At 43.2% G+C, this 21,037-nt stretch overlaps 1 protein-coding gene across 2 annotated transcripts in view; it reads right to left on the reverse strand.

Annotated features, from left to right (window-relative positions):
• Positions 1 to 21,037, reverse strand: part of LOC138537711 (protein FAM163A-like) — a 440,835-nt gene that overhangs the window by 103,712 nt on the left and 316,086 nt on the right. The window contains exon 2 of one of the 2 annotated variants that reach the window (XM_069641471.1): positions 6,583 to 6,679. The exons of the other annotated variant lie outside the window; for it this stretch is intronic. The gene's annotated coding sequence lies outside the window, so the exon portion shown is untranslated. The remainder of the gene's footprint in view (positions 1 to 6,582; positions 6,680 to 21,037) is intronic. 2 annotated transcript variants of the gene reach the window in all.

A 21,037-nucleotide genomic window follows, 5' to 3' on the forward strand; every position in this document is an offset into this window, starting at 1 on the left:
CAATCCTGGCCAAGGAGTTCCTCGAAAACATTGTTCGCATACACAGATTTCCGTCCGTATTGGTCTCTGACCGGGGGAGTCAATTCATTTCACATTTTTGGAAAAAATGCTGTCAATTGGCGCAAATCGATGTAAGGCTATCGACCAGTCACCACCCCCAGACCGATGGTCAAACTGAGAGGACCAATCAGACTCTCGAACAATACCTGCGTTGTATGTTACATCAGACTGAGAGTAATTGGAAAGACATTCTTTGGATCGCCGAATATGCATACAATAATTCAGTACACTCTGGAACTGGACAAAGCCCCTTTTATACCTTATATGGGCACCATCCTCGAACCTCAGACCTTGACTCACCCCAACACTTAGAAATGCCCGCAGTGGACCATCTGCACGCTACGATTACACAAGCCTTTAAGGAAGCAACTAGACATTTAAAACAGGCGAAAGAAAAATACAAGAAAGATGCTGATCGGCATAGAAGTGATACTCCACAATACCAAATAGGGTACCAAGTATGGTTAGCCATAAAACATATACCTCTAAAGGGAACATGGACCTTTAACCCCAGATATTTGGGACCTTACTCTTTTAAGGCCATTATCAACCCGGTGGCTGTCAAGTTGGACTTACCTGCTAATATGCGAATTCATCTCGTCTTTCATGTGTCACTTTTGAAGCCAGTACAACCAGGGACAAGACTAACCAAGCCACCAGACCCCATCCTTGTAGACGGAGAACCTGAATTTGAAGTTAAGAACATCCTGGACACCAAGCTGATAAAGTCAAAACTTTTTTATTTAATCGACTGGAAAGGTTACGGACCACAGGAAAGGTCATGGGAACCTAGTGACCATGTTCATGCACCCCAATTGGTGAAAAGATTCCACCGAAATTTCCCAGACAAACCGAAACCACAGGGAAGAACGACTTTAGGAGGGGCCTAAGGGGGGAGTGCTGTCATGATGCCTACCCCCGGGGACCCAGACCAAGCCCAGCAACCCTGGAAGCAGGCATCAAGTTACCCCAAGCAAGCCCAACAACCCCTGCTAGGGGCTATTTGGGTGCAGTCCTGGCGCCTATGGCACCAGGCTCATATGGAGAGTCAGTCCTGGCGCCATAGGTGCCAGGCTCATAGATTAAAATTTACCTGATGCAGACCATGCTGCAGATTTACCTGATGCAGACCATGCTGCAAGAGCGCCAAGCCAAAAGAGGCTTGGAAGGGACTATTTTACCTAGGGACTATTTTTTTACTCGGGTGGGGCTGGGGAGGAATACTTACCTGGGACTACTTTGGAGGCTATTTAAACCACGCCCGAAGAGCAGCACACGATTCGCGTTATTCTGCATCCAGCAGCGTAACGCTCACCGTGGCTGCAAGTCTGCATCCAGTCTTCTGCCACGCCCGCCTCGAGTTTGGACCTCCTAGAAAAAGGGAGAAAGAAGGAGAAAAGGTTAGAACAAGAGCAATGCCTTTGATCCTTACCTGAATTCCCGATCCATCGCGCCTTCGAGCTGGAAGAAAGAAGTTTTTTTTTATGCGTGTCGCCTTGCCTGCTGCAGCGCCACGCTGAACTCACCGGCCTTCGCAGCATCTTCACATTCCACTACATCCTCCTGCATGTTCCCGCCGCACTCCGGCACCTAAGGAGAAGACAAGAACAGCAAGGTGAGCCAAGGGAATACACAGAGGAATACTCCCCATAGACTTACCTGATTTTACCACCGGGGGTACTATTCCTCTTCACGGGTCGGCGCAGCTTCCACTGCATCTTAGCCGAGCCCCGGCCCCTAAGGGGAAACAAAAGGAAACCAAGGTGAAACAAAGGGACTAACAAGGGGAACCCTACTCACCACAATAGACTTACCTGATTTTACCGCCAGAGGCATTATTCCCCGAGACTTCATACTTTCTCTCAGCGCCTGAATAAGGGAGAAAGCAACAGGTTACACATTGACATTATTTATCGAACTGTGTTGGATAATACAAATCCTTACCAGAATATTACCGGTTGCCACGAGGAACTCTTCAGTAGGGTCAAACTGCAACTTGCAAGGAATCGGACAAGAGTGAAAGTCAGGCATTTGAACTCTTACGAACTATATACTTACGGCGTCTTGCCGGGAATATCGGAGTCAATATTGTTCTGGAACTCACCAATTCCTTCAAGCCAATGAAGCAACTGGTTATCTACGCGCCCCTGCGCTCAATGCAGGATGGAGAGCTCAACTTTTCAAACCATCAGGTGAGACTATAAGAGGGGACATCCAAGGTGATCAGTGGGGAGAACAGCAGAGGTGGGGGGATTTACGCTCAACTCCACGGGTGTTAATTCTCTTTCTCCATTTGCAGAAGAATATTCCTACGGGCCAAGCAAACGAAGGTAGGTGAGCCAGTTCAGTCCGCCATCTCGGCCCTGCGAGTCACATTGCTGGAGACCGCAGCTGTCCAGTTCAGATCGACGCCTCTGTGGGAGCCAGGTGAGCGTAATAGACACATAGAGGGCCAACTAGTTTAGTTTAGTTTAGTTTATTTATTTGTACCGCGCGCCGAACCCTGGGGTAACTGGGCGCCGGAGACTTAGAGACAGTTACAACATGGTAAAAATATACAATACAGACTGTGATAAAACAACAATAGGTGCAGCAGACCGGGTTACAGGTGGTCAACAGAGACATGCGGAGAGGAAGTACATTAAGCAGCGTTTTTGTTGGAAAGCCATGTTTTTGTTTTGGCTCTAAAAGTCCAGAATGAGGGTTCTGCTCTAAGGTTTGGTGGCAAAGCGTTCCATAGTTTGGCAGCTAGGACCGGGAAGCTGGCGCCACCTGCTTTTTTTAGGGAGAATTTGGGAACGGAAAGGCAATGTGAGTATGGCGTTCTAGTTGGTCTAGTTGAGGTGTGATTGTGGAACTTGTCTGCCAGGTATTAGGCAACTAGATGTACTACGTACAAAAAAAGCAGAGAGGAACCTTCTATATCTCCGTCACTATTACTACATGAAGGCGAATAAAGCCGATACATTTCTGGGTAGGCAGTTGAGAGCGAAGCAGCAGGACCTATCGATTAAAAGGCTAAGGAATGCTCAGGGGGTGACAGTAACCCACACGGGTGATAAAGGGGAGATATTTAGAGGCTATTACCAGAAGCTGTACACCTCGGGAAAGCTGGATAGCTGGGACCAAGATTCCTACTTAAAAGCGATATCTTTACCTAAGCTGTCAGATGACGAGCGGGAATCCCTAGAAGAAGAAATAAGTGAAGACGAAGTTCGGAAGGCAATAAGAAAACTCTGGGTAAATAAGGCTCCGGTCCCAGATGGGTTTACAACGGTCTTCTACAAGAAATATGCTGACATTCTATCGCCCTTTTTAGCAAAATTATATAACACCTTCAAGGAAGTGGGGAATGTGACAAAGTCGATGAATGAGGCCACAGTTCTGGCCTTTCATAAAGCGGGAAAAGACCCATTGCTTCCGAATTCATACCGCCCTATAGCCCTAATCAATTTAGACTCCAAAATCTACACAAAAATATTAGAGTCAAGGCTGACCCAGTTTCTCCCCAAACTGATAGGTAAGGACCAGTCAGGCTTTATCCCGGGTCGTCAAAGCCATGATAACATTAGGCAAACAAGTTATCTGGTAGAAAAGATAGGGATTAAGCAAACTCTGGAAGCCCTCCTGGCACTAAATGCCGAAAAAGCATTTGACCGGGTTGAATGGTCCATGTTGTTTAAGACCCTTAGGGGTATGGGATTTGGCGAACAATATCTGAAAATGATTAAAGCCAACTATAACACTCCCACAATTAGGATAGCTTTGAACAGGGAAGTCACAGACAGGGTGGAATTATCAAGGGGCACCAAACAGGGATTCCTGCTATCGCCTCTTCTATATGCTCCTTTCCTAGAGCCACTGCTGATAAGGATCAGAGAACTACCCTCGATTGAAGGGATAGAGATGGCAGGCATGCAGCATAGGGTGGTGGCGTATGCAGACGATACTAGTTATTTTGTCAGACCCGGCTCGATCCCTCCCAGTGGTCTGTCAGGTACTTGAAAGGTTTGAGGCGCTTTCAGGCCTGAAGATAAACAGGAGTAAATTGGAAGTATTAACTTTGGCAGGTGATGACGAGGAGATCAAACAGGTGGTGATCTCGTTAAACTTGAAAGTAGCGAGCACTGGGATAAAATATTTGAGCGGAACCCTTACGGGCAGGATGGAGGGCCTCTTACGGGAGTACTACATGGGTCTGTTGGCAAAAGTTAAGAGGGATCTGGAGCGCTGGAACCCAGTGGCGATTACCTGGTGGGGGCGCATGGTCTCTGTTAAGATGTCCGTCCTTCCAAAGTTGCTATACCATTTTCAGGCTTTCCCGATTAGAGTTCCCAATTCGTTTTTCAGAGCGCTTTGGAATAAGAAACCACCCAGAGTGTCTAGAGGAGTACTATCAGCACAGTACCAGGATGGGGGTCTAGCACTCCCGCACTTCCATAGGTATTACCAGGCGGCGCAACTGTGGATCTTAAAGGAATGGATGGGGGGAAGGGCAAAAAATATGGGCGGAGCAAGATAGAGCGGTAGCAAGGTCCCCATCAGAGGAGCTCTTAGGGAAAGGAAAACATGGTAGACACCCTAACTTACGCATTAGTAAAGTCATGGGAGCTACTCTTGAGGCATGGGATGACCAAACGTGGAAAGGCGTCATGACAGAAGTGCCGGGCCCGTTTACTCCCATTTTCGGGAACCCGAATTTTCCCCCAGAGATGGAGAAAGGGGCGTTCAAGGAATGGGAGCATGCACGGTGGATGAAAATAGGAGAAATGTATCAAGACCAAGAGGTCAAATCAGTTGAGGAATGTCCCAGGCATTTAAACTTCAGAGAGTCAGACAGATACAAGTACGAGCAGCTGTGACAATGGTTGGCGACCCCAGCAGTCAAAGGGGCGGCTTTGAGAGATCTCACCCCCTTTGAAAAGTACACCATAACTAACTCAGGGTCAAAACAATTAGTGTCAACGCTGTATACATTTATAAATGTGCAGACGGAGGATATCAGATGGAAATACATGTTAAAATGGGAAGGGACACTGGGGGAATCCATCAGTAAACCTCAGTGGGGAGAGCTGCGGGGGAGTATCCCTAAACTGACCCAATCTATCCAAACAAGGGAAATATGGGTTAAGATTGTACTGCAATGGCACTACACGCCGGAACGCTTAAATCGGATGTACCCACAACCAAATTATGCTGGAGGGGCTGTGGGAGGAAGGGCAGCTGGAGGCATATTTGGTGGGACTGTAAAGGGATTCAAACCTTTTGGACGGGAGTGAAGTCCCAAATGAAGGAGATGTTTCCTCACGTGGATCAGTTGGGGGTGAAGGTCTGGATGTGTGGGTTGAGGGACCAAATAGCCAAAAGATACACGACTGCGCAATGAAGGAGTTTTATGGGCCTGGTTATTGCGGCTTGGGCAATGATTGCCCAGAACTGGAAGCAATGCGACCTTCCGGAAATGTTTAGCTGGCTGCAGAAGGTCTGGACTCTGGTCACAATGGAAAATTATCTCATAGTTTACAAGGTTCAAGGGACTCCTTCTCGAAAGAGTGGAGGGTGGTCCTGGACTTTCTCCAGTCGGACTATATGCCGCAATGGTGCCTCCACAAACTCAGAATTCTGGACTTATTGCAAGCTTGAGAGTCTCCACAACACTACGGGTATGCCCTCCGGTGAGTGTGGGGGAGTGGGGAGGGGGGATATTGTAACAGATGGTTCTGTTTTTTTTATTGGTTGCTATCATGTGAAAACAATAAAAAGATTTTCTTTTTTTTAAATCACACTTTTCCTGAAGAACTGGACTTTTGCATTTCAAAGGGTCACCAAAGATGACCTTGAACTGCTTTCTGCTAAGCAGCCCTTATCTGACAGTAGAGCTGTAAATCATAGCTCCTAGGAATTAAACTGTACTTGTAGCCAGGATGGCAGCCCTTTAATGACAGCTCTGGTCACACTCTAAATTTGACAACTCAGTAAACATTGGAGTGGTCGACCACCCCATCCAGCCCCTGAATCTACACCCCTGCCGAGGCAGGCCTAAGAAGACAGTACAACACAAAGCACAGAATCTTAAATGAGGTGCAGTCTTTAGCTGTTAGCCAGTGTAAGGACCGACGCGCTTAGGCACATGGTTTCTTCTACGCAGGCCAACAATTAAACATAGCACCTAATTTGTGCTCTTTGGATATTAGCACTGAGGGCCTAATTCACAGAAGTATTTTATAATGGCAAAACCCTATTGGAAAACGTATGTGAATCATCGTCAGTGTGATATGATGTGCAGCGCTTTATAAAACTCACTAATACATACAAAATAAATAAATAAGTTAGCATTCCCCCTAGAGCAGGGGATATACTGCAGGACTCTGCCAGATGGAAAGCAATTATGATAGAACAGGAACAGAAAATACATGACCATATATAGTGTTAGTTTAGGAGGCAGATTAATTTTGATAATGGCCTAAACAGTCTTAACTTAGACCATGAGCATGAAGGGAAAAGGGAACATTGGCAACTCACTCTGAAATGGCAGAATCCGTGTCACTGTCACATTGGCTAATAGGGGCATGTCCGAGGCAAAAACTGAGCCATATGTGGAACGACAAGCTCCTCCTTCCTGCGAACAGATAAGAACGAGAGAGGGAGGCATTGAGAAAAGGAGAAGGTTTAGTTGGGAGATCAACAGTATGCCACACCAACAGTAAGACGCGCCAGGAGAGAGAACAGGTAAGGACAAGAGCCTGGGATAGGAGGAAACAAAAACGAGAGACAGAGAGGTGGTGTTAGGTATAGATGCCAGGGGGTGAAGAGGGAAATAAAGACAAAATGAGAGGGGGACAGAGCGAGAGAAAGACATAGAAAGGAAGAGGAAGTGAGGGAAAGATATGATATGATAGTTTATTTATATAGCGCCTATACACAATGTGTTTCAAAGCGCTTCAAGGCAAGGAAGGGAACAAGGGAAAATACAAAAACATTCTTACAGGCCATGAACAGTAAGGATGTGAAATTAACTATCGTACTCGGCCTGACGACATTTCAGATAGTGCAAGAGCTAAGAATTAGATAAGGAAGGGAGGGGGAGAGTTGGGAGGAAATGGAAACAGACAGGGGACTACTGTACTAGGCCTGACGACATTTCTGGTAGAGCCGGAGGAAAACAAAAGGTGAGGGAGAGGGTTGCAGAAAGGGAGGGGAGGAACAAAACAAGTGACTATCGTACTAGGCCCGACAACGTTTCAGATAGTGCTGGAGGGAGGGGGCGCAACAGTAAGGGGATAGGGAAGCGACAGCTGAGGTTACTATCATAGTAGGTCCAGGGACAATTCTGATAGAGTAAGTGCATAGAAGAAAGTAAGGAGAGGAGGGGAGGAGATAGGAAAGAGGGGAGGGAGTAAGGGGAGGAGGGGAGGAGATAGGAAAGAGGGGAGAGGAGCTAGCATACAGCGCATCTTCATAATCCTGTGTGCAGAAATCTTCTAGCTTTGTGTCCGTGGGTGGCTCTTGCTTTTTTGGAGACTGCCTGGTGGCCACATTGCTTAAGTGGCACTTCATTTGAAAGCTGGAAGCCTTCCAGTGACCTTTCGCGTGCTGACCCCTTTCGCGACTTGCTGCACTGCTCTCATACGGTTCTGAAACCTGGAGGGAAACGGTCAGTTGGGATTGCGCGGAACTCTGACACTGCACAGTTGTCTGGGGCTAAAGCAATAAAAAGCGCCAGCTGAGAACTCTTTAAAACACTTTGAAGAGAGAGAAAAGGATATGAATAGAGGGAAAGAGTGGGTGTGTGAGAGAGAAAGAGAGAGAAGGAGGAAGCGAGGTCTAGGCACTTTTTAATACAAGGGTTCCCGAATGTGGGCTTCCATAAGGAGACTGGGTCCAATTAGAAAGATGTTAAAAAACCTTTTTTTATGTTTATTAATTTGCGTCGTATGGTTTGAAGATTACAAACCTTAACACACTTAACCTGAACAAATTAATATAACATTTGCAAATCTCATAAATCCATACAAAATAATCGCAAGAAATATACATGCTTAAAATACCAAAGGATTTTCAAAATACAATTAAAAAATCCCTAATTTTATAACAGCAAGAAATTGAAAGTGCATTCAACATAGCTAATGAACAATGATCCTTAAAAAACCTTTCCCAGCCAAACACCCACAGCAATATTCTCAAGTCTTGCACATACTTATAGAAATATCTAATACATAAGTCACGCGTAGCGCAATCTACCAGTAGATGATATAGTGTCTCTAAGCCGGCTGCACAATGCCGACATTCCAGGCTTGTAATTTCAGGACCTTTTCACATATGTTGATTTGTTGCAGTCAAAATTAAGTTAAAACGAAAATGCAGTATAGTTCTGGCGAACTTCCACAAAGGGTACTTGATCAAATAGGTAGCAGGATCACTTAATGCACGTTGGCCTCTTGCTAAATCTTTATATCTTTTATAGCACTGAGTTGGGAAACCCGCCAGACCCATCCAAGTGGTAAAAAATCTCGGAATCCTAATGGACAACAAACTAACACTAGAACCACAAGTCAAAGCAGTAATTAAGAAATGCTTCTTCCGCCAACACACGATCAAGGAAATACTTTCCACCTTTTTCCTTCGCACACAGAAAACTCGCTGTTATGTCTATTGTCATGTCAAGAATAGACTACGCCAATAGCATCTTCCTCATAATGCAGAATACTTCATGAAGAAACTACAACAAATACAGAATGCAGCAGCAAGGTTTCTCCTTAGACTTTCTAGAAGAGAACACATCACACCAATGTGAAGAACATGCATTGGCTACCAGTCAAAAAAATAATCTGCTTCAAAAATATCTGCATAACACACAGAGCGATTGATGGCCAAGGGGTGGAATATATACAGGAGAAAATCTCTATCTACAAACCAACACAAACACTAAAATCCGACAACGACATTCACCTCAAACCAATACAATACTCAAAACAATAATTTGGGGGATCAGCATTCTCCTGCATAGCGGTGGAACTCTGGAACTGAACAGAAATCAACTGAAATTCAGGAAACTGGTTAAATACTGCCTCTTTAATGCATCAAATTGAAGAAAACATCAGAGCAACAAACCCTGCACTGCAATGCAAGAGAACCTTATGAGACGGCAACACCCAATGTAAATCCACTCCAAGCCCAATAGAAATAAGACTAAGCTGAAGGGCTAACCCATTGTAAAAACAACAAAGACAACCAGAACTAACCATACCAAAAACTCTCCAACACTCAATATACTCACCACCCAACACAGAAGTAACATGACACAGACCTTCAACACCTTCAACAGAAAATGTCCAAACGGCAGGCACTCTACCAACTCACACAATACCCAACACGCACATGAAACACCAGCATAGAACCATCCACAAAATCATCACACAAACGCCAATCTACCAACATCATACCAGCAGAGAGTGACCGTTTTTTCCAAACTGAAGCTACCAATAGCACATCAAAGCTCTCTTGTGCTTTCCCCTCTAAATCCTCCTAAACTACCATGCCAACCCTCTTGCTTTTCACATCTGCCAGAGTGCCTGGAGACCATGAAAAAGGACATCAGTGCGCGGTACAAGCCTCAATAACATAACATAAGAACTCAACTTGTCTACTGTATTAGACCAATCCTGTCTCCATTTTTGTTTCTTGCACTGAGCTGATCACTATAAGACTCATCTTGATTAAATCCTATGTTGTGCCATTGCTCTGCACCACGGCACCCCATCATAATATACTTTCAATAGCATCGTAATCAAAGTTGCTCAAAAGATTATTAATTTCCAGACCATAACACATAGCAGGAAGCATGAATAATTTTAGCTTCATAAAATGTTATGAAGGCTTTAAAGAGAATCTTCCAAACCAATTCTGGAAATGGTTTAATCGCGGAAGGAGTTGTTTTGTTTTATTATAAAGGAAATAATTTTATCAAACGCGTACTCATCACAGTATACATTTGTACTCATCACAGTATGCATTTGTAAACCTAAATCCGTCAGTTCCCTTGCCTCTTCCAAGCATTCATCATTAGGTTTCCATATTTGGTTCTGCATCTTTTTCCCAGGTTTAAATACAAACATTTTTGATTTATTAGTATTTATTGTAAGGTCATTATCGTTAGAATATTGTTCAAAGGACCTTCATCAATGATTTATTTCCACTTTGGTAGGGTACAAAATGAAGATGTTGTCCGCAAAGGTGATGCAGTAGATTTTTCTGAGCATACACTACAGGAGACACGAAAGCAGACTCTGAAAGGACTTCTCCTAAATTCGCCAAATATAAGTTAAACAAAAAAGGAGTGATGCCACAACCTTGCTGAAGTTAATTAAAAGTGTGTATCACACGCATAATGTTCCCAAAAGGATTTAGTCTGACCCTTAAAGAATTGGTGGGATGGAGCTCTACAAGAATACTCAGCAAATTAGCAGGCATTCCCTATTTCTCTAATTCACGCCAAAGCAAATTCCGATTTACCTTGTCGAAAGCTAATGACAAGTCCATGCTCACAGTGTAAATTACATGGGTTTCCTTTTGCCATGCCAATTGCTGGATATAACCCACAACTATGCCTGTAGTGACGGTGCCTACCTTATCTCAAAAACCAACCTAATAAGCTTTGAAGATTCCACAAGAGTCTGCCCAAGCCTTTGAATCGTTCAATACCAATGAGGCAAACATTTTCGAGACCGCGTCTAGCAAGGCTAAAGGCTTATAGTTGCTAAGATCGCATTTATGATCTTTCTTTTATAGATAGGCACAATATTTGTGGTGTTCCATGTAGATGTCATTTTACGCTTTCGTACTATTTCTTTAAACAGTTCATATAAGACAGATGACCAAAAGACAGGGTCAGCCGTGAACACCAAATTACACAGACCATTTGGGCCTCGGGCTCTCAAATGGATGCACTTCTTGATTAACAATTCAATGTCCTCAGTGTCAAATTTAAAATTCCAAATTACTGAAGGGATTTATAAGTTATCCGACCGACTGGGAGGAGCATATACATTTTCAAAGTGACTAATCCAAACATTTATCTAATATGGGATTCTCCTGCATCACCTGCTGATAATTGTTACCTGAATTTACAAACTTGCAATAATTGGAGTCTGGCTTCTGTTCTGCATACAACTTTTCAGCATTGCTTTCCCTTGCACCTGATGTGTATAGTGGCATCTCACCACAATTTTATTTTTGTATCTCTGCCTCTCTCGACGAATCAACACCTCTTTAACACTATCCCCCTCCCTAGATCTCTGAATAGTGTGAATATTTAACCTCATAACCCATTTCAACTCCTCTATCTCTGGGTTGTAACCCCCACATCTTCGAAATGTATTATGCAGTGTTAAGGCAGTATAAATTAGTGAGAACTGTATACTTGCCCGTTCTCTGTTACTAGCCAGTATTTTAGGAGCAGGTGCTTTTTTACTTATTTTTTGATTGTTGGACCTAAGACAGTGTTTCCCGGGCATTATTAACTACAGTAAAAGAAACACTTTTCTTAGCATGGCAATAAACAAGGCTCAGTCTATAAGAAATGTTAGTGGTAGATAGGGTTGAGACTAAGAATGCAAATATGTAAATTAATAGTCTAGTAGGTCGTTTTAAAACATATGATTAATATGGCACCATCTAGCTACAATCAGCTCTAGACAATATTAAGGATAATCCATTCCTTAAAACACAATTATATAAAATACAAGATAAAATCCTTATTCAAAAAGTCATCAGTAGATTTTGACACCAATACATAAAAACATGCAAAGTAGTTCCCCCATCTGTGAGCAGTAGATTATCAAAGACCGGGGGCCTTGCATAGTCTAAACAATCGTAAATGCCGGCCCTCCTACGGGAGTGCAATGGTGGTTCTAAAGTGTAAAATACGAATGGTAAAAGTACTCTTAATCTTCAAACGACACTTTAAAAGTATCTCCTGCACAGGCTCCCAGCCAAATCAAAAGCAAGTCCTCGGTCGGAGGGTGCGGGTATACTCTGTTCTAGATTGATTTGTAATTAGTAGCAGCGCAGGTTGAATCAGTATTCAGGGAGGCCACAACAGGCTGTAGCAGGCTATGGAAACCCCCGTAGGGACAGCGGCAGCACACTCCTGCACAACCCAGTTTCGGCCTTTAAGACTGACTCAACAAAAAGTCACAAGGGCTTGCAGTACTTATTTAAGCAGAAACAGAAGTAAGTGGAGGAGCTATTCTAATACACAGTGATAAAGATGCGGCTGCTGACAGAATGCAGCAGAATCAGTCTGTAGTAGATTGTTAAGAATTACAGAATTGATGGCTGGGTCGATATATAAGGTGTCGAAGACAGGCTGCGGCGTGCTATGGAGCCCCATGTGAAAGGGGAACCACACTTCCGCACACACTCCTAATCCAGACCCAGGATAAAGCAGACAGCAAAAAGCCACAAAATACGGCAGCCCTAATTTGTTCCGTACAACGTCAGGCACAGTGATGTGAATGGGCATTTAAGGTACTAAAGGTAGAACGCGGCTGCGTGCTTAGAAAAAGCACGCCTTCAAGAAAAAGTACCTTGAGCCTTTGTGGTTTCACGGCTTCAGCGGACCACAGCAGACCACAATCTAACTCGTCCTCACTGCGCTGCGCTCCGCGTTGTAATGAGGCAATGATAGGGATTGCAGCTCCAGCAATCATGGGTCTGCCTCCAGATCAATAGAAATATAAAAGTTATATTGCACCAGAGCAGACCACAATCGCACTCGTCCTCACTCCGCTCTGCTGCGTAATGAGGCAATTATAGGGATTGCAGCTCCAGCAATCGTGTGTCCGCCTCCAGATTAATAGAAATAGAAAAGTTATATTCCACCACAGCAGACCACAATCTCACTCATCCTCACACTAGGAATATGCAATGCACAGATTTGGAAAAAAAGAATGTGAATTATTTACTTTCATGGCACTAAAATGGAATCATATTATCACTATAACTTTGAAGGCTTTAAAAAAGATACGAATTCAGCAAGCACTCCCCATCACACACTTATAAACACAATATAATATTATGCATGAATTATTAATATATTTATATAATTCAATAACGTTCTCATAGTACCAGTTATTTAAACATGAAGGATGTCTACAGATTACAGATTCAGGATTGTCTTGCAATTTCGGATATGTAGGCCTCAATAATAGTAAAGGTCCATAGCAAAAAATATGAGACAAAAATAAATTTCAGTCCAATTTGATCATGTCTCTGTAATGGGGGGGGTGACAAACCTCCCATTGCACATGGCAAAATACATTGGACCAGTCAAAATAAAGGGGTGGATAATTGGGAGTGTCAGTATCTGAATAGAACCTATCATTGGCATTGTCCAATGATATCATGCTGCATCAAATGAGGCTTCATGGGTGGGGTTTATCAAGTAATTAAAGCCAAACGCACAGGAAATAGGAAGAGAGCTTGTCCAACAGAAGATGTGCTAAGTGAGGTTTCACCTGTAGGTATCTGATGGGAAACCCCCCTTAAAAAGGCCTTTTGCTGAGGAGCCCTGATGCAGAAGCCTTGCCCAAGATAGAACCAGGTTGCCTTAGAGGGATTTAGAAAGCACGGGATAGACGGAAAGCAGAGCTTAATTGGCAGAGTGGCCCGGAAATATTGATGTCCATACCTGTCCTCTGCTATAAAAGATAAACTGAAAGTGACTATAACAGCCCCTGTGCATTTAGATATATGTCCCACGGGATTCTTTAAACCCATGATAGAAACTGAAAGTCTTTTAGGGGAATCTTTTACAGGCTAGGCTACTGAATGGGGACTGGGTTGTAAAGGAAACTTTGTGGAAGTATATCTAAAATAGCATGTCCCAGAATTTATGATTGCGCAGGACCTATAATATTCTCTGACCATAGCAGAATAAATGTATTCTGGAGTTTTTACAGTGACAATTTATGTATGGATTTGTGACAACAGGTACACAGGTTTGCACAAATTATTAGTCTTCTTGACCAGTGGAATCCATAGTTTACATAACAAGAGAAGTCTTACGTAGAGTGAATAACCCTTACAATTAAATAGGAAGGCGGTTAGTTTTACCCTTATTCCCAAGAAAATGTCTATTGAAATAACTAATGAAGTGTTCATTCCATTTCTTTTTCAAATGAATGCTCTCATGCACGTTTGTCCCTTTCAATGAGTCAAGATTGTGAGCTCTGCAAAAATAAAAGCTTCTCTCCTAAACCCAAGCCTGTGGACAAAGTAGTCAAACATACCATATCCTGTGTTTTTATATTCATGTCCAAACTAGAAAGCAACATTAATCCACATCAAGAGTAGAATTACCTCTATAATAAGCAAGTTATATGTGAATTTAAAGTTTCTTTGATTCCAACACTTGTTGATGGTGTTGTTAGAGAAAATTAAGTGAAATGTATATTAAACAAAATGATATATGATGGCAACACTTTTCGTTGGTGTTTTAAAAAATTAAGTTAAATATCCCTGGTCAATTTTTGATGAGAGTATTGAAAACGAATTCTTGAAATGTGATGCCAAGAAGCAGTGATAATTTAAATGCTCATGTTGGAAGAGATTGTCTATTTTGTCTTTTGCAAATATTCACTGGAAATCTCGATCGGACATTTCCCAATTCCCTTTACCAAGACCTGGAGGTTTCTATCACAACCTTTTTGGACTCCATTCACTTGGCCCTCCCTGATGATAACACTTACCTGCTATTCACCAGGGAAATGAGAAAGAAAACTCTGGTATGGGATTGGGTGTCTAATCTGAGTAAATAAGAGTCCAAGAGAAGATATAAAGAATACTCTACCCAGGGTTTTCAACCGGGTGCCCCTTACACATATTTAACAAAGCCTTGCACTTGTGAAGAAAAGCGTTTAATTAGTTATGTGCGCTTCAATATCCTTTCCACTTTGGACTATATTGGAAGTTGTAAAGGCATAGACAAAAAAGGACAGACTCTGCCGATTGTGTGGCGAGGCTATGGAAACTAGTAGACTTGTTCTTACCCAATGTAGCTGCTTATCAGAGAATTCTAGGCAGAGTTATGGCCGATTCAAACACAATAACATGGAGTTTGATTTGGACCAATTCTGGAGTACCATTCATGGAGCGGAGTCAATAGTAATCACAACTGCTGCATTACATATTTGAAAGGAGTTAATAAAATTCATAGAAGCACAGGAAAATGTAACATTGATAATGATATGATGAGCCATTTATAATGCACCTGTAGACAAGAGTTTCTAGGCGCGACACGGCCCCCCTAACCTGTCGCGCCTAGAAACACTTGTGTACAGATATCCACGCAACCAGTCAGGTCAACAGGGGAGAAAGAATTGAAGCAGAGGCGAAAAGGAAGGTCTTGATCTGCTTCCAGAACTTCAGGTGGCCCAGCTCAAGTTTGAGAGGGGCAGGGAGGTCATTCCAGAGGGAGGCACCTAAAGAGGAGAGGGCTTGCTGCCAAGGACAAGCCTCGCAGTCCTGTTCTGGATTATTTGCAGAGGGTGGCGAGTAGAGGAAGGCAGATTGAGAAAGAGGATGTTGCGTCAGTCCAGCATAGAGAGACCCAGGGCTCTGGAGACAGTGAGCTTCTGGGGGAAAGTGAGAAAGGGAAGAATACCTCTGAGGAGGTGCAGCTGTAGTGGGCCTTCTTGGCAAGGTATGTGATTTACGACGAGAAGGATAGAGTGGAGTTGAAGATGACACCAAGGTTTTTTGCCTCACAGGAAGGTGAAGTAAAAGGGCCAAGATGGGCGACCAGAGTGAAATAGGGAGATCAGGGGTAGGGGTCTCAATGAGAAAAATCGCAGTCTTACTGGCATTAAGGCAGAGACCGTTGGAGGTGCACCAATACTGAATAGCGGATAGACATTGAGGAATGAGCGAGAGAGGAGAGGAGAGGAGGCTTAGGGGAGCATGAAAGAGAGCAAAGTGTCATCCGGTTTTAACACAAAGTTAGAGGAGACGATAGAAATCAGGTGGGCCAAAGGGACCAAGTAGACATTGGAGCCAGGGTGAGAGGTTAGAGCCCTGGGGAACACCACATGAGGAGAGAAAGGTGGTGGAGAGAAAGGACCCAAGTTGGATCTGGGAGAGTCAGTCCAGGAGGAAGGAGGTCAACCACTTCAGGGCCTGATCCATGATGCCCAGGTTCTCACAGAGTCGATTGATCAGGATGGCGTGATTGACCATGTCAAAATCAGAGGAAAGCTCAAGAAAGATAAGGACAGAAGGAAGGCTTTATCAAGATTAGTGATTAGTGAGCAGATTTTCACGGTTGTTCAGGAGAGCAGTTTCTGTGCCTCTGGCTGCTCTGAAGCTAGACTGATGGTCATGGAGAAAACCAAAAGATTCAGCGTGGAGAGTAAGCTGGGAGATGGGCAGCTTTTTCAGGAGTTTGCCCAGAAAAGGAGTGATAGAGATCGGCCGGTAGTTTGTCGGACAGGTAGGATCGGCAGAAGGCTTTTTAAGGCTTCAATAGGCAAGGTAGGGCTGCAGTGTAATACATCAGATTAATATTCATATGGGATATGAATTGCATCCCATCTTTTTTTTATTTCAAGGTATTGATGTAAAAAGTTTTAATGAAATTATAGAACCGTTAGGAAAATGTGTTTTAATGTATTGTAATGAAATCATGTATTACTTTAAGCATTGTTCTCAATCTTGTTTTAAGATAGTGTTGAAAGTTGGATTTTACTAACGAATAAAACACTTAGATAAAAAATATATTTTTTTTCTACAAGAGTGATTCAGACTTGGCCTTTAGAAACATAGATGTGTGTTTATTGTGAATGTAATCATTAGTTAAACAATAGCAGGCAGGCAGGTTATGTAATTTCCTATATTTGTATGGAATAATGTAGATGACTACTCCAGCATTTAAAGGTGGGGAAACACCTTTAATCATTGTGATTTATTATTTTAAATTAAACATAATATTCAGATTGAAAACAACCAGTTTTTTTTCCCTGAATTTAGGGGTAGGGTTGTCGTGGTGGAGGGTGTTGAATGATCAAAAGATGTGTAGAGATAAAATCACTACGTTTTCCCTCGCAGCATCCTCCATGGGCCACTTGTAACTCTAATGAGGGATGCGCCTATGGCCACTCATTCTGCTGCTTTGGGACACTTTTTCCTCTTGCGCGGGAGGTAAAGTATCTTCTGATAGACAAGACTGATGCTCGAGTTGTTTATGCTGTCACATGGAATTCTAAGATGGAATACACACCATAGTTTAAATCTGCCCATCTATACTTGTGAGTTGTGTATACCCCTGTACATCTATTTTACACTCCTTGCTCTATACCTGGTGTCCAGAATTGCAGGGGGAGAAGAGTGGCACGAGGCAACTATATAAAATAGAAAAACAATCAGGTCCCTCTTTTTTTCACCCCAGAGTTACCAAAATATAATTTAAAAAATACCTGGCAGAGAAAATGCCATAACCTCCTGCTTTGATGCATAGCAGTTGATGATGAATTCCATAATCCTCTGGCATGACGTCACAATAATAGAATACAGTGCTCCCAAATAGAGATAGTTGCTAAGGGCTTCCTATATGACGTCCTTAACCCGTTCCACAGGCCACATCGGGGTAGCAAAAGGTCCCCATCAGGACCAACAATCGATACATTGCTACATTTTTGTCATTCTATCATGACATTCTATATGCAACTGAACCTAGTGACATATAGAACTTATGGTAAGGGTTTCTATAGTGCATCTAATTTCTAGGTGACTTACCTGCTTTTTCCTTACTGAGCACATAAGTATGGTTTACCAACCTAAGACCTAACAGTGTATGCATTTGGGGCATTAAACATAGGTCTCGGGTTCTCCAACCAAGGACTTGTATAAGCCACCAGAAATCCAGGGTTTCACAAGCCAGACTCCACATAATTCACACCGGGACAGATGATTGTTGAGTTTCGTGTACTAAATGCATAATTTTGGGATTTTTGAACCTGCGATTATTGTTCACTTGCTTGTATCCTGGGTTTGGGAAGAGAAGTTGTGAGATTCCCATCCTTAACTCGGAACTCTGTTCTAGAGCCCAGTGCTGAGCAAGCTCTGAGTTACGAGTACCAAAAACAGAACTCACATTCTCAAACACTGGGTGCGGTTTTATGCACGGATCAAGCACTTTGGCAAGAGTGCTACACACAGGATAAATATGGGGTACATAAGAAGAAACAGCAGATACAAATAAATATCAGCGAGGGAGTAGGAGCAAAGATAAGATCATATCATTTAATATGAACAAGGGCTCAGCCACTGGCAAGACTCTACAATTTACAGATATTTGCAAAGCCTACAATGTTCGGCAGATACAACGTTCAGGATGGTACACATGCGTGGGTAAAGGTGGCTGGGTAAAACCTTAGGGTGAGACTTTGATGTTTAACAGTGAATCCCTCAGAGTGTCTTTGACTGCTAAGAGGGACATATTAGATCTCATCTCCTTCTTCAGCAGACATGGGATCCAGTGCAGGAATGAACAAACAACGACATGGACCTTGAATGTGCACTATTGGGCTTTGGTAGATACACACTGGGTTAAGCCCAACTGCTGAAGCATTGGCTAGGCATGAAAAGCTACATAGACTGGGAGTGATTGGAGGCTGGGGTGCTAGCTCAGGTAGGGCTTTGAAGAGCAGGGGGTGAAATTGTTAAATGTGCAGGCAGCTGGGTGGCCCTGTGTCGGAAAACGGCGGTGGGTTGGTCTGTCAGAGGCAGGACAGCATGTGCATGGCAAAGAAGATCCGCACCTCCTGAAGGCGGTCGGAGAAGGAGTGGAGAAGACCATTGAAGAGGATATTGTAGTAGCCCACTTTGCACGGGACTGATGCTGCGGGCAAGTTCTTGCTAAGAGAAACCGGAGTAGGGGAAGGATACTGCGGGTATTGAGGAGGTTTATTTCGGGACTCAGTCATGTCTGACATTGGGATGGAACATATGGAACTCCTAGGTCTGAGAATCCACAATCTAGATTCATCACACTGAACACCAAACATCGATTCTCAAACGATGATTCGACCAAGAAATGACAGAGCATGATTGTTGAGTCTGAGAACCCAAGTTCCAAATTTCTTTCCATTAATTCAAAACTTGAATTCTTGAAGAGCGAAGTAGGTGAGGTGTGAGTTTTTATGAACTGAAAACTGTGGATTACTTACATGAGCCCTGTTGCCAAAAAACAATGGTATTCAGAGCACAACATGCTTAACTCAGGTCCTTGAACCCAGGCCTCATGGTTGTGAAAGTGAATATGCACCCATGGGTTCAAAACAGAGCTGGGACTTTGGAGTAGTGGGCAAAGAAATGGAGGTCGTGAGCCCATCAGGAACTTAGTAAGGACATCACGGTAGTAAACATTTGAAGTCCTTGCATATCTGGTGAGGGATGATGTGTGATACTGTGAGCTAAGGTTTTGGGCACACAAAGGCTCAGCATGTAGGCCTAGGGGATCAGGACATGGATTTGCAGACCACAAGATACGATGCTTTCTGCATTGTTGTTTTTCAAAAGCTAAACTAGTATTCTGTGTTCAATAAAGTTACCTAAAAAAGACTAAACCACTTGGTGAATCACATATCTAATAAGGAAATCATTAAAAAGTTGTACTCTGCCATGTGTAGCGGCAGCGGAGGGGCCCACGGATACCAAAGGGACCACCTCTAGCAGGAGCCCAAACTCTAACAATCGTTCTTTACATGGTAGACATTTGAGCTGAAAGGGGTTTTGCAGCAGGATTGCTACAGAAAGAACTCCCTTAAATTTTAGAACGTGTGTGCTTCTACCCAGGCTTCAGCCAGCATGTTAAAGATAATGGGGCAATTAAATGCAGTTAGATTAAAATTCAGATGTAGAAGCATCTATTGTACTATGATTTTCCTACAGCCTGACATTTCTCAGAGAGCTCTCAAAATGATCAAGTACACAAACTCACTACCCGAACACTGATGCACCCTTCAGGGTGAAACAGTGGCTCGTCCCAACCATATCAGACCTCTCGTGATAAACCTGTACCCCAGTCTAGAATGATCCAAGAAATAGAAGCTTGTGTCTATGGAGGTGGGATGTAACTGAACTCACTCCCACATTGTCTAAGTGATGTAATAATCATAGGTTTCATTATTACCCAGCTAAATAGTCCTGATTTTGACCTAGTGCTCCAGTAGACCTTGGCCCGCCCTGGATTTGAAGGTGTGCTTGCTGATTATATAACACCCAAAAGGGACAGACCAATCTACACAGCATGCAGTCATTACACAGACTTAGTACACTCATAGCTCATATACTGGACCAGGACTGCCAATCCCAAAGAGAGGGATTGGACAAAAGAAAGGGACAGAACACACCTTTATCTTTCCCTACACCCCAACCTCTAATCCTAGGAGCCGCTGGTGCGCCGCTTATCTACAAAAGGATAGAATAAGAGAATAAGCGGTCATAATTGTAAAACAGGTCACAGCAAGTTGTTAAAACATCCTGGTCTATATAGCAAAAAGTCACACATGCCTAGAATTCAAGGTTTTATAATATATAACCGCCGCAGCCCTAAAGTCAAGGCCATAGGACAAACAAAACAATGTTTAAAAAATAAAAAGTGGAAAAACCACGTGTGCGAATGTCTCAGGACTGATATTCAGCAATTTTATTGCCCCTGGATCATGCCACACTCTTAAAAGTCATGTGCCACCCAATGTGTATTAGATTGAGTGCACAATTTCACATGAAGACATAACAAAAGGAGAGGACACTTTGTCTCCAAAAAAACAGTCAGGTTTAAATTATTTAACAACGGGTTCCACAAACTGTGTGTGTCGACCGGTTTCAATGGCCTATCACCACAATGGCCATCTTCATCAGGACGGCCTTCTAGGCTACTAGTGTTAGGTTATCACTAGGGGCAAGTCCAACCAAACTA

Source organism: Ambystoma mexicanum, chromosome 1q, assembly GCF_040938575.1.
Source record: "Ambystoma mexicanum isolate Mex_15411 chromosome 1q, UKY_AmexF1_1, whole genome shotgun sequence".
In the NCBI taxonomy this organism is placed as follows: Eukaryota; Metazoa; Chordata; class Amphibia; order Caudata; family Ambystomatidae; genus Ambystoma; species Ambystoma mexicanum.